Source organism: Corvus brachyrhynchos, unplaced genomic scaffold, assembly GCF_000691975.1.
Source record: "Corvus brachyrhynchos isolate BGI_N302 unplaced genomic scaffold, ASM69197v1 scaffold340, whole genome shotgun sequence".
Taxonomy (NCBI): domain Eukaryota; kingdom Metazoa; phylum Chordata; class Aves; order Passeriformes; family Corvidae; genus Corvus; species Corvus brachyrhynchos.
The window spans coordinates 2,514,759-2,526,374 of record NW_008235987.1 but is presented as its reverse complement, the minus strand read 5'-3'; the positions used below and the strand labels follow the sequence as shown (position 1 = coordinate 2,526,374).

Genomic DNA, 11,616 nt, shown 5'->3' with positions numbered 1-11,616 from the left:
GGACTGGTCTGGGGACAGAAGGAGAGACTTGTCCAGTGCAAAATACTGCATTAGCCTTGGATGGCTGATAAATCCTCACCTGGCTGATGCTCTCCCTGTTCTGCTTTGTGGGCTTTGGCACTGACACCACGGACATCACCCTGTCTGGGGTCTGGAGCCCACTGGCCTTCTCCTGCCTGGACTCCTCCCAGTGTCCCCAGGGCTCACCGGAGAAAGGAAAAGTAAAAGTCTGGGCAAATTTGATTGAATAATGAGTTTAGTTACTTTACCCAGCCACAAAACGGGGCATATTCACCCAGGGCAAAATGAAACAGGGCCCCACTGGTGCAACAGAATCCTCTGGCCCACAAAGGAAACCACCAGCTCCTTGTGGGAGGGGTGTGAAGCTGTTGATGGAAACGAGTGTGCCACGATCCTGTGGCCTTGCAGTGCTCTGTGATTTTGGTCACTCCAGACTACGACCAGCACAGCCAGACCAGCCCTCATCCCAGCCCAGCTGGCCACTGGCCCCAGTAGCTGCTGGCTGCTGTGCCTCATGGCTTCACGGGGAGTTTATACTGTCTTGGTGCTGCTTTGTAACACCCACCCAGCTTGGCTGCACCCTGCAGGGTCACTGGTTATGAAATGGCCGGGTTTGCTGGGGCATTAAAAAAACTCAACTCTTTTTAGTATGGAATTAGTGTCTCCTGGTATGAATATTGCAGTGCTGTGTTCTGCCTGAAATGATGCTGCTCCAACAGGCTGGAGCTCAGCGTTGTTTGTTTCATTTTCCTTTCTGAACCTGACCAGTCCCATAAAATCAAAACCTATCCTAAAACACTGTAATTTCTCAGATTACACTTCATGCAGGGGGAATGGACACATTTAGATGATGTTGCCAGGTTGGCTGCACTGGGAGAGAAGTTTTTGCACTATGAAGAGAAGGTTTTGTGTTGTGGGAGAAGGTTTTGCATGAGGAAAGAAGGTTTTGCACTGGGGAGAAGGTTTTGCTCTGTGGGGAGAGGGTTTTGCACTATGGGAGAAGGTTTTGCATGAGGAGAGAAGGTTTTGCACTGTGGGATAAGGTTTTGCTCTAGGAGAGAAGGTTTTGCTCCATGGGGAGAAGGATTTGCATGAGGAGAGAAGGTTTTGCTCTAGGAGAGAAGGTTTTGCTCCATGGGGAGAAGGATTTGCATGAGGAGAGAAGGTTTTGCTCTAGGAGAGAAGGTTTTACTCTGTGGGGAGAAGGATTTGCATGAGGAGAGAAGGTTTTGCTCTAGGAGAGAAGGTTTTACTCTATGGGGAGAAGGATTTGCATGAGGAGAGAAGGTTTTGCACTGAGGGAGAAGTTTTGCTCTGTGGGGAGAAGGTTTTGCACTTGAGAGGAAGTTTTGTGCTGTGGGAGAAGGTTTGGCACTGTGGGGAGCAGGTTTTGCATGAGGAAAGAAGGTTTTGCGCTGTGGGGAGAAGGTTTTGCACTGTGGGAGGCTGTGCAAGTCCAACACGACTCCCCGGGGGGGTGGTTTGGGTCTTGTCCAAGATGAGCGGTGTGGAAGGCAGCAGGTGGCTCTGACCATCTGCAGGGAGGATGAAGAGGTGCCACCCCTCAGTCCACCCTCCAATTTCCTGCGTGCCTGGGGAAGGCACTGGAAGGTGCTGTGGGTATAAAATGGAATCAGGATGACAAATGGTTCATCCCTTGGGATTTCCTTTGTGGCTCAGAAAGTTGTGGCTGGAGTGATGGGAACAACAGCAAGAGCAGAGGGTTCAGAGGGCTGAGCTCAGTGCAGGGCTGAGTTCTCAGCTGGAACACGGGAGGGCTGCAGGGCTCGGTGATGAGCAGGAGCACACGGAGCAGGGAGGCTGTGGAGCTAAAGGAGCAGTGGGGATAGCACAGAAACCCTCCTGCAATGTGATTTATTGAGCTGTGAGGGTGTCTCTCACTTCCAGTGGCAGATTCCTCATCATACATGACATTTAAGCAGGGCGGGAGAGGTTTCACTGCAGGAAACCACTCTCTGTCTGCGAGGGGGGCACTGGGCCGAGCTGGTTTGTGGCGGCCGCGCTCGCAGCTGGGGAGGGAATTTTCTAAATCAGATTTTTATGAGGTGTCTAATTGACTCATCATCCCTGCCCCCGCCCCGTGCACAAACATTTGCTGTGCCCTGAAATGTGAGATGAACAAGGCTGGCGAGAAATGTCTGAATATAACAGGGGAGTAGAGGACTGAGGAGGGTGAGGAAGGAGCAAGTCCCTCCCTTGCCAATCTTTAAACCAAGATTGTGAAAAATCCCGTATAAAAAATAACAACAACAGAAAGAGGTTGTGGTTTCCTAAGCCAGTTTGCATTTCTGGAAGCTGATGACGCCCTGGATAACTGTTGTTTTTTCAGACCTCTCTCAATTTTTTTAGGATGGTTTGTCTGCCGTGTGGCTATGTGTGGGTAGAGAGCTGGGGAATATGCAGAGGGAAAGAAAAAAGCTAAAAATGGGCAGGAAAAGGAGGACTGCATATGCTTTTTTTCTCCTTAGATATTAAAAAAATTTAAAAAGAGCTTGAAGTTGTTAAAGATTTGGGTTTGTAGGGGTGGAGCACAGGCAAAGGAAGTTTATCCTGAAGACCACGTCTCATAGAGGATTTTTGTGCTTTGTTAAGCACCATCCCTCCTCGACTGCAGGAGAGCTGTGTCTCATTTTGCAAAATAACTCCAAACTTCTGATTTACGTCCCTTGGAAGCTGCAGAGAGAAGGGATGCAGCCAAACCATGGCAGGGAGCTGGATGCTGTGGTGGGCCTGCAGGCCTTGTACTGCTGCCACCAGGAAATTGGTTTCTTTTTGCTGTCCAGTTTTTGGTGTCGCATCTCATTTTGGCATTTTTGCTTAGAAAACAGACTAATCCTGCAGAAATATTTCTCTTTTCTCTGTGGTGCTCATGCGTGTGCTGAGCTGAGCCCTGCTGGTCTCCTTGGGATGTGGCTGCTTTGCAGGAGCTCCAAAGAAGGGAGAGTTCCCTCAGCTGGTCCCTGAGTGGGACAGAGGGAAAGGGGATCTGAGGGCCAAGGTCTGCTCCGTCTCTCTGTAACAGCCACAACATGTCCTGCCCCTTCTGCTGCTGCTTTCCTACTGTTGGCTCTGGATTTTCATTGCTTGCACTACAGAAGGGGCCTGTGGAGGGAAATTAGAGCAAAAAGCAGTTGTTGCACTCTTGTCTGGAGGTGATGAATGCCATTTCCCACTGTGCCGGGGGGACTGCTCCTGGGGACGTGGCTCTGTGCTGGCAGGGGTTGGCTCGGGCACCAGTGACCATTAAATTTTCACTCCAAGCCCTTCTCCACCCTGAAGCTTGGCAGACATGCCAAGAAAGCATTTTTTTATTTTGTTTTTTCCCTGTTACCAAAGCAGAGCCTGCCATTCCCGGCCAGAGTGCCCAGCTGGTCTATCCTCTGCCCATTGCCCCTTTCCAGCACAAAAAGGTTCTATTTGAGAAGTTCAACTTTGCTCTCTTCCTTTGTTTCCCTCAGCTGGAAGCTTCCCTTTAAAACATTAATATCCCTATTATTTTTTTCCCCCCAGCAGGTTAATTAATACTTGATTTATCACCTTGAAAGCTAATGGGTGTTTATCCAGATCCTGAAGGCAATGAATGCATGCTATAAATACCCACATCACTGACAGCCCATCTTTATTTGTTCTCCTTCAGGAAGCGACGTCTACTCAGCTCTAAAGGAGTTAATCCCAAACTTCTCCCAGGGTTCGTTTGGGATTGGCCTGGATCCGTGTTTTCCTGCTTGAGCTTTACTTTGTAAACATGGTGCCTTTTAATGAGGGAAAGCAGCAGCTTTTGTGGAGAGAGACCCAGACAGCTCAGCGGGATCGCTCCAGCCTGGGTCAGCAAAAGCCATTGGAGGTTGTGGGTGTTTTTATGGGCTGGGAGGGCTCTGGCTTTCTCTGAAATATTGTTTAGTTTGGGTTCTCGGAGAGCCTTTTTCAAATTCTCATCTGCTTCAAATAAATGGTGTTTATCATCTTTGTCTCCAGCTATTGTCATCAGTGACCTTAATTAGGCGTATATTAAAAATCATGTCGAGTTTGTCACTCACGCAGAGTTAGAAAGTCATTATTTACTTCTGCTGTTAACTCACACGTTCCCGCTGGGTGCTGCTCTGCACCCACGGAGCACCTGGCTGCTTGCTCTGAGGCAGGATGAGAGCAGCCAAACGAGCTCATCCCTCCCCTGTGGCTCAGGATTTGGGTTTTCCCCATAAGTGAGGCCACTTTGGGGGCTGCTCCCAAGCAGCTCAGCCTCTGGGCTCCCATGATTGGGTAATATTCTCAGTTTTTGTACATTTTCCCAGCCCTCGTGGAGGTGTCAAGCCCGAAGGAGCAGCCAGACAATTTTTATGATTATTTTAAAAATCCGTGATGCTCTGGATGATGAACTTACTTTTTTTTTTCTTTTTTTTTTCCAGGGACACTAACTCATCAATTCTTAATTCTGGATCTTGGCAGCACTGGTTGAATTAGAAACAGAACAACTGATTTTAATGAGTGCAAGATTAATGCAGATGAACTTGGCTGGAACGATTGTCTCCCCCCAACTCCCAGCTCCCTCCTTGCTGGGCTGTCACATCCCCAGCATCACTGGAGCAGGGAATATTCTCATCACAGCTCTTCAAGGGCAGGAGAGATGCTCATTAACCAGCCTGGTTCACTCAGGATGTTTTGCTCATTAACCCCTGGCAGCTGCTCTGGACCCTCCCCAGCCCTGCAAGGTGCAAGGGAAGGAGGAAGGCGAGGATGATGTGCACGGGCAGAGCAGAAACCTCCCTCTGGATGGGAAGGAGAAGATTTTTGGCTGTTGTGTGAGGCCACCACAGCTCCAGGAAAGGTTGTGATCCACACCTGTTGCCTCTCCCTCTGTGGAGAGATGTTGTTTTATTTTCAGGTCATATAAACAGCAGTTACTGATAAGAGAGAGCCCAGGACATCCCTCACTGGGCTGAGCTCTCCCACTGCCCCACATGAGCTCAGGGATTTGCTTTCCTACAGACCTGGAATTCCATATTTGGAGAGTGAGTGGTTTTATTACCAAGGAAAGATGGGGGAGGCTGAGCTGGCCTAATTCAATTTGATTCTGTGGGCAACTGGCAGTTTTATATCCCTCTTTTATTTTTTTATGTGTTTCAATCAGGTGGTGCTTGCAGAGATCACAGTGCTGTGGGTTTAACCTGCCTGGGCTCGGGGGTGAATTGGGCAGGAGCTGAGTGTGATGAACCATAAACAATGAGCATTCTCCCAGGAAAGCAGCAGGGAACTGGGGAGGAAAAGGCTGGAGCAGCAGCTGGTGAGGTCACCCAGTGATTTCTGTCCAGTTTTACAGGGACCTGCCCAACCTGTGGCATTGTGACTATGGAAAAGCCACGGATGGCATCATGTCCTGCTTCAGCATCCCACCCTCAGAGTGGAAGGAGGAGCTGTGCAAGAAGCTTCAGCAGCCCCCAACCCAAGGGTTTCATGGTGCCTGCAGGACCTTCTGCATCCTGTGGGGATTAAAAGATGGGACAAAGCAGTGGGAACATGGATGCAGGTGGAGAGGATGTTACTGTGGGTCTGTTCAGCATCCACAGTTGTTCAGATCCTGAAGGTCCAGCAGTGAAATCTGTGAGGGAAAAGGGTACCTGGGGTAAAAGGCATCTTGTCTGGATCTGGGTGTCGGCCACCTGCAGCTCTGTAGGAGCAGCGGTGTCAGGACGGGGAGCATCCATCCCAGAGTGCAGTGGTTCCAGCTGCGCCTTTTGGAGGCCTGATTCCCAAATATCAGCTTCCCCTCTGTGCTCACAGCTGGGGCACCCAGAGATGCCCAGTGCTGGGGGCAGCACTCAGGATGAGTCCTGGCTCTGGTGCCTTGGGCTCCACCCCTGTGTGCCCCAAAACTGCCTGGGCAGGGGGAGCAGTGCCAGGCTGGCACAGGGCAGCTCTGGGGGTGCATGGCACGATCTCCTCCAGTGATTGGAAGATTCAGGGGTCTGGAATCACCAAACCCACAGCTTTTCCTCAGCTGTGTCCTCCTCACCAGTGTCCATCTCCCCAGCCTGGCCAGGGCCGGTGCTGTGCTGCTGACCTGGCCAACTGGAGATGTCAAGAGAAGTCTTTTTTTTTGGCTTTTTCCTATTTTCAGCTTGTTACAAACCGTTGTTGCCTTCCCATCTGCCAGCTCAGGACAGCAGCGCTGCTTCAGCTCGGTGTCACCAAGGAGAGCTTAAATACTGTCATTAAAAAATCCCAGTCTTGCATCATCTTCTCAGACACACAGGAAGAAACCTTTACAATTAAATTCCCTGTGCTCCAGCAGGAGGGCAGAAGTTCCTCCTTTTTCCCCCCCTTTTTTGTGATGATGATATTCTGGGGTTTTAGAACAGCAGGGGAAAAAAAAAAAGCCTGTTTGATTTTCCTCATTATGTTAAGCCTGGTTTTACATTCTGATTGCCAAAGCATGATAAATGGAACACAGATTACCTAGAGATTTTCAAAGGTTTGCTTTCAATTTGATTTTTCCTGAGCCTCATTAAGCCTGCAGGTTTTATCTACACTTTGTTCTTCCAGTGGAGTAACATCACCATATATTAGTAGCCCTATATTTTTTTTTCCATTAGAAATTAAAACCAGATAGAGGCTTCTTATGCTTTGCTTTCAAATCCTATTTTAAAAAATATTGATCATGTGTGTGTGCTGTTTTTCCTCTCCCTCTGACCCTGCTGGATCTGTAAAGGACATTCCCTGGGGAAATGCTTTCAGTCATGGATCCCTGGGCATTGCTGGGTGCAGTTTCGTGGATTAAGGGGTGTATTTTAGAAGGTGTAATGCATAGATGATAAAAAAAAGTGGCTTCCAGCAGAGAGGCAAGCAAGAAAAGTAAGATTTAAAAGCAGGAGCTGTAAAATCAGGGAGCACAGAGGAGCTTAGACAGGGTAAGGTAACCCTTGGTGTGCCCAGGTGCATCTTGCAGGAGTTAATGCCATTGGAGGAGCTCATCCTCCAGGATTTTAGGAGAAACAGCCCAAAATCCATGACTTTAGGAGAAATGGCTGAGGGCCACCAGGCACAGCCTGAGTGCTGCTCCCTGGGAGAGGTTTGGAGGGTGGCAGGGACCAGGCGAGACGCACGGGACACACACACACAAAAGCCACCCTGGCACACCCAGTGTGTTCCTTCTGCTGGAGCCAGGAACACTGAGCCACCTTCGGGGCTTTCCAGGGGTGCATCCTCCTCTTTCTGCGCCCATCCAGAGGCCTTGGGGCAGCTCCAAGATGTGATGGAAAGGTCTCCCTGCACTGGTGTGGGAAGCAGCTTCCTCATGAGCATCAGGACGGGGTGGCAGTGCAGGAGCTGGCTGCATCCTGCGAGTCCTGGGGAAGGTGCTGGGGATAAAACACCCAAGGCAATGCTCTGGTGATGCCCTGAACAGGAAACACAGAGTGGGGTGAGAACAGAGCATCCTTGGGGTGCCCCTGCACCAACCCCATGGAGCTGGTGCAGAGTGAAGCCCCTCATTCCCAGAGCTGTCTCCATGAGCTGAGGCGCTTCTCGGGATGTTCTGCTCCAGACATGACCCCGGGAGCTGTGCCTGACCTGGGAACAGCTCTTTTGGAGAGGTTTCCTGTCATTCTTCCAGCCCCTCTCGCTGAACTCTAATAAAAACTCAGTGCTTTCTATTTATAAACGAGAGCAGCACCAAGGAGCTGAGGCCACCACGGCCCCGGTGCTCCCAGCCCAGCCCACGCTCTCACCCTCAGCCACGGAGCATTTCATCTCCACTGCCCTTCCAGAGCTGCATCCTGCATGGGAAAGGGCATTTCCCAGGCCTCTTTCCTTTCATTTGTTTTACCCTTTGTTTACAAAGAGAAAGTTTTCTTTTTAAGAACAGGGATTGTTTTTGCAGCAGCTCCGACCCTGCCTCATAAACCAAACATTTCCCAAGCCCTCCATGGCTCAGGATGATGCTGCTGTCACTGGAATTCCAGTGTGAATATCCAAAATGTGTTTCTTGGTGGAGCCTGGGGGTATTTGTACTCTGTGTCCCCAGACATGACACAGAGGAGCAATGGGGCCTTGTGGCTGAGCCAGGGGGATGTGGCCAGAGCTGGGGCTGAGTTGGGGAGGGATTTGTGTTTATTTTAATGTGTTGGAGCCCAGGGCCAGCTCTCACCATCCTGCAGCAGGGGAGCAACCCCTCCACTTCTGCTGGGTTGGCTCAGGCTGAGGCTCGGGGCAGGCTGAAAGTGCTTTTGCTGCTTCCAGTGTGACAGGGACTGGACATGGCTGCTGCTTCTGGTTTTACCCCAGCGTTGCCTCTGCTCCCCTTTCTGACAGCACCAGGCCCTGCACCTGCACTTCTGACAGAATCCAGAGAGAGTTTTCCCCCAGGAACATCCTCTCACTATCTCCATTCCATGCAGGATGGCAGATTTGATGAAAATGCTCTGATCTGTTCTGGCAAATCCTCTGTTCCTAAGTAGATAATAACCAGAAAATCTTCCTAAATAAATCCTGGTTTCGGCTCTGTGCCCGCACTTTGTTATTCTTTCCGTACCAATTAACTGCTCCTTCTTGCCCTGAACTGGGAGCACCCTCAGCCCCTCCAAGAGGAAAGGAGGCACAGATTTATGGAAGTCAGTGTGGGACGGGGTGGAGAGTTGTGACTGCAAAGAACGAGTGATTTAGCAGCATGGGGGCACGAGTGAGCAGAAACTCTCTCCTCAGCTGAGCGGGGATTAGGGGCTGCAGATAGCCGTAATCCCAAACGCAGCAGGAAGGGCTGGGATACCTTCCCACCATACAGAATCATAGAAGGGTTTGGGTTTGGATAAAAATCATCTCATTCCAAACCCCCTGGCTGGGGGTGTAGCAGTATTTCAAGGAACTGAGGAGGTGAGACAGGGATAACCTGGAATAGCACCTGCTTATTTTCCTCTCTCTTCCTTCAGTGTCAAGTCGATACATTTGATATTGAGATGTCCCTCTAGACAAAGGCAATCCCAGGACCCATCTGCCCCCAAACCCGGGCCAGCTCTGACGCCACCAATGAGGTCAGAGCTTCACCACGGACAGGTTGAAGAAGTGACCACCCCTGCTGGTGGTGGCGGCTGCACACCTGTGGTTACCAGCCACATCCCTGTGGTGCAGCTTTTGGACCTCCTTCCATCAGATCCAAAGCCACCCAACAGCGGTGCCGAGCTGCAGAACGGCTGGAGAACAAAAGTCGGGCTGGCTCAGCTGGGTAGCAAAACCAGAAAATCCTGGCGAGGCAGACCTGCGGATGGCTGATTTTGGGCAGGGATGCAGGGACTCAGGGACGCAGGGATGCCGGGATGCAGGGACGCAGGGATGCAGGGATGCAGGGATGCAGGGATGCAGGGACGCAGGGATGCAGGGATGCAGGGACGCAGGGACGCAGGGACGCAGGGATGCAGGGACGCAGGGACGCAGGGACGCAGGGATGCAGGGATGCACCGCCCGCTGCCACCAGGAGGTGGCACAGCCCGAGCGCGGATGTCGCACCGGGTCGCGCCCCTCGCCGCCGGGACCCCCCAAAAAGGAGCGGGGTGATTCACCGCTTCCAGGAAAGCCAAGAAAAAGTCTCGCATCTTCTTTCTGGGAAAGCCATTGTGCGGGATTCCTTTCGCGTGGAAAATAAACAAACAAACAAGAAAGGCACAAACTCTGTTTGGCTTGGAGAGAAGGCAAAAACGAGCCCTGCCCTGGGAGCACGCAGCTGTCGGGGCACCCTCTGTGTCCCCACGGCCTTTCCGCATGGGCAGAGCTCTGCTGGCTCCTGTTCCCTCCCCGGTGCCCTCATTCGCTGCCCCCACATCCCAGCTGCCTGGATTTTCCTCATGGAAACTGCATCCCTGCCTTGTGTCAGCAGCAGCAGCTCGCAGAGGCTTCTCCTGCAGCAGCAGATCCAGCAGCAGCACAAAAAGCAGGAGGGATCCGCGGCAGAACAAGGACAAGGTGTCCTGTGGCCCTGAGCATCCCGCCTGCAGTCTCCATCTATTCCCAGGTGGGATCAGAGGCATTTTCCCCACCGGATGCGTTCAGCTCAGCTGTTCTTGGGGAGCCCTCTAAAGGCAGCTGTGTTTGAGGTGGGACAGCTGCAAATGACAAATCAAATCTTTTTTTCCCCTCAAAAATGGCAATTTTCCCTTTCTAGAAAAGTCAGAAGAGAGGCTATGAAAGGAGGAGATCAGCCAGTAATGGCTGGGCTTGATCTTAGAGGCCTTTTCCAACCTTATGATGACAGAGCAAAGTGTTTGTTTGGAAGGAAACACTGACCTGCAGCCCTTCTGCTGGAAACGTAGCAGTTCAAGAAAATGATTGTCTGTGTTTCACTTGAAGGGATGATTTTGAAGTGCATTGCTATTGCTGGTAAAACACAGAATCCCAGAATGGGTTTGGGTTGGAAAGGACCTTAAAGTTCATCTCATTCCACCCCTTGCCACGGGTGGGGACACCTCCCACTGTCCCAGGCTGCTCAGAGCCTCATCCAGCCTGGCCTTGGACACTTGGCCATCACACGCTGTGCCACTTTGTGGCCATGCCCAGTGTTTAATAAAATAAAGGGATTTCTTCCCCCCCAAAAGGAGTTCCTTCACTCCCAGTTTTCCCTTCTTGGGTTTCCATATCCAAAGTTAACCAAAATCTGTTAAATCCCATCTGTTTACCCTGTAACTGCTCTCCCTCAGCTTCCAGGAAAGCCCCAGGACAAGGGATGGATGTTCTGCAAACACAAGGAATCAGAGGGAGGAGATGTTGTGCAATCATTTCCTCACCAGAGCCCATTTCTGGCTCCTCAGTCCTTTGTGAGAGGCAATCACAAATCCTCGTGTGCAATGTGGTAGAGCCCTTGACATGATGCTGGCAGGAGGCTTCTGTCCTCTCCTGAGAAGGAAACAAACAGCAGATTCAAAGCCGGTTATTTCTCGAATTAGAACAAAAAGAATTAAACAACCCCCCCTCCTTCACTTCTTTCTGTTATTCTTTCTGAATTCCTCCTCAGCATCCTGAGAGCCTTTGAGAGGATTTGCATTTGGATCATGAAATGAATTTCTCAAAATGAGGCCAAAGAAAACCAAGGTCTGTGGGTGGAGGAAGCTGTGGCTGGCCCCCCAGCCAGTGCCAGCAAGGAGAGTCCTGAGCTGCCCATGGTGATAAAAGAGATGGAAGGGAGGGAGGGAGGGAGGGAAGGAAAAGGAAGAAAGAGAAGGGAAAGAAAGAAAGAAAAAGCAGGGAAGGGAAGGGAAGGGAAGGGAAGGGAAGGGAAGGGAAGAAGAGGGAGAGGGAGAGGGAGAGGGAGAGGGAGAGGGAGAGACAAAGAAAGAAGGAAAAGGAAAAGGAAAAGGTCCCAAAGCAAGGGCCAAGCTGCTGTGGCCACCTGCAAGAGCTGATTATTATTTACAGGCATTTTAATTTCCGAAAGCTGCATCCATTTACCTGGGAGAGCCAGGGATGTGACAGTAGTGACGAGTCTTGCAGCAAACCTGTGATATTTCACAGCCACAGTAACCCAGGAGAACCTGTTCCAACAAGCCCCAAATCCACGGGAATGGTTTGCCTTTTACACCCCTCTGTCATTCCTGC

The 11,616-nt window shown here is 50.9% G+C and overlaps 1 long non-coding RNA gene across 2 annotated transcripts; it reads left to right on the top strand.

Moving 5' to 3' along the window:
- The first annotated feature begins 561 nt into the window (after positions 1 to 561).
- On the top strand, positions 562 to 8,541 carry LOC108445778. 2 transcript variants are annotated; one of them, XR_001860756.1, is made up of 2 exons: positions 562 to 3,866; positions 4,449 to 8,541. It is a non-coding gene; the product is annotated as an uncharacterized LOC108445778 (long non-coding RNA). The 2 variants fall into 2 exon arrangements; XR_001860755.1 differs by having other exon boundaries at positions 562 to 3,886.
- Positions 8,542 to 11,616: the final 3,075 nt, after the last annotated feature.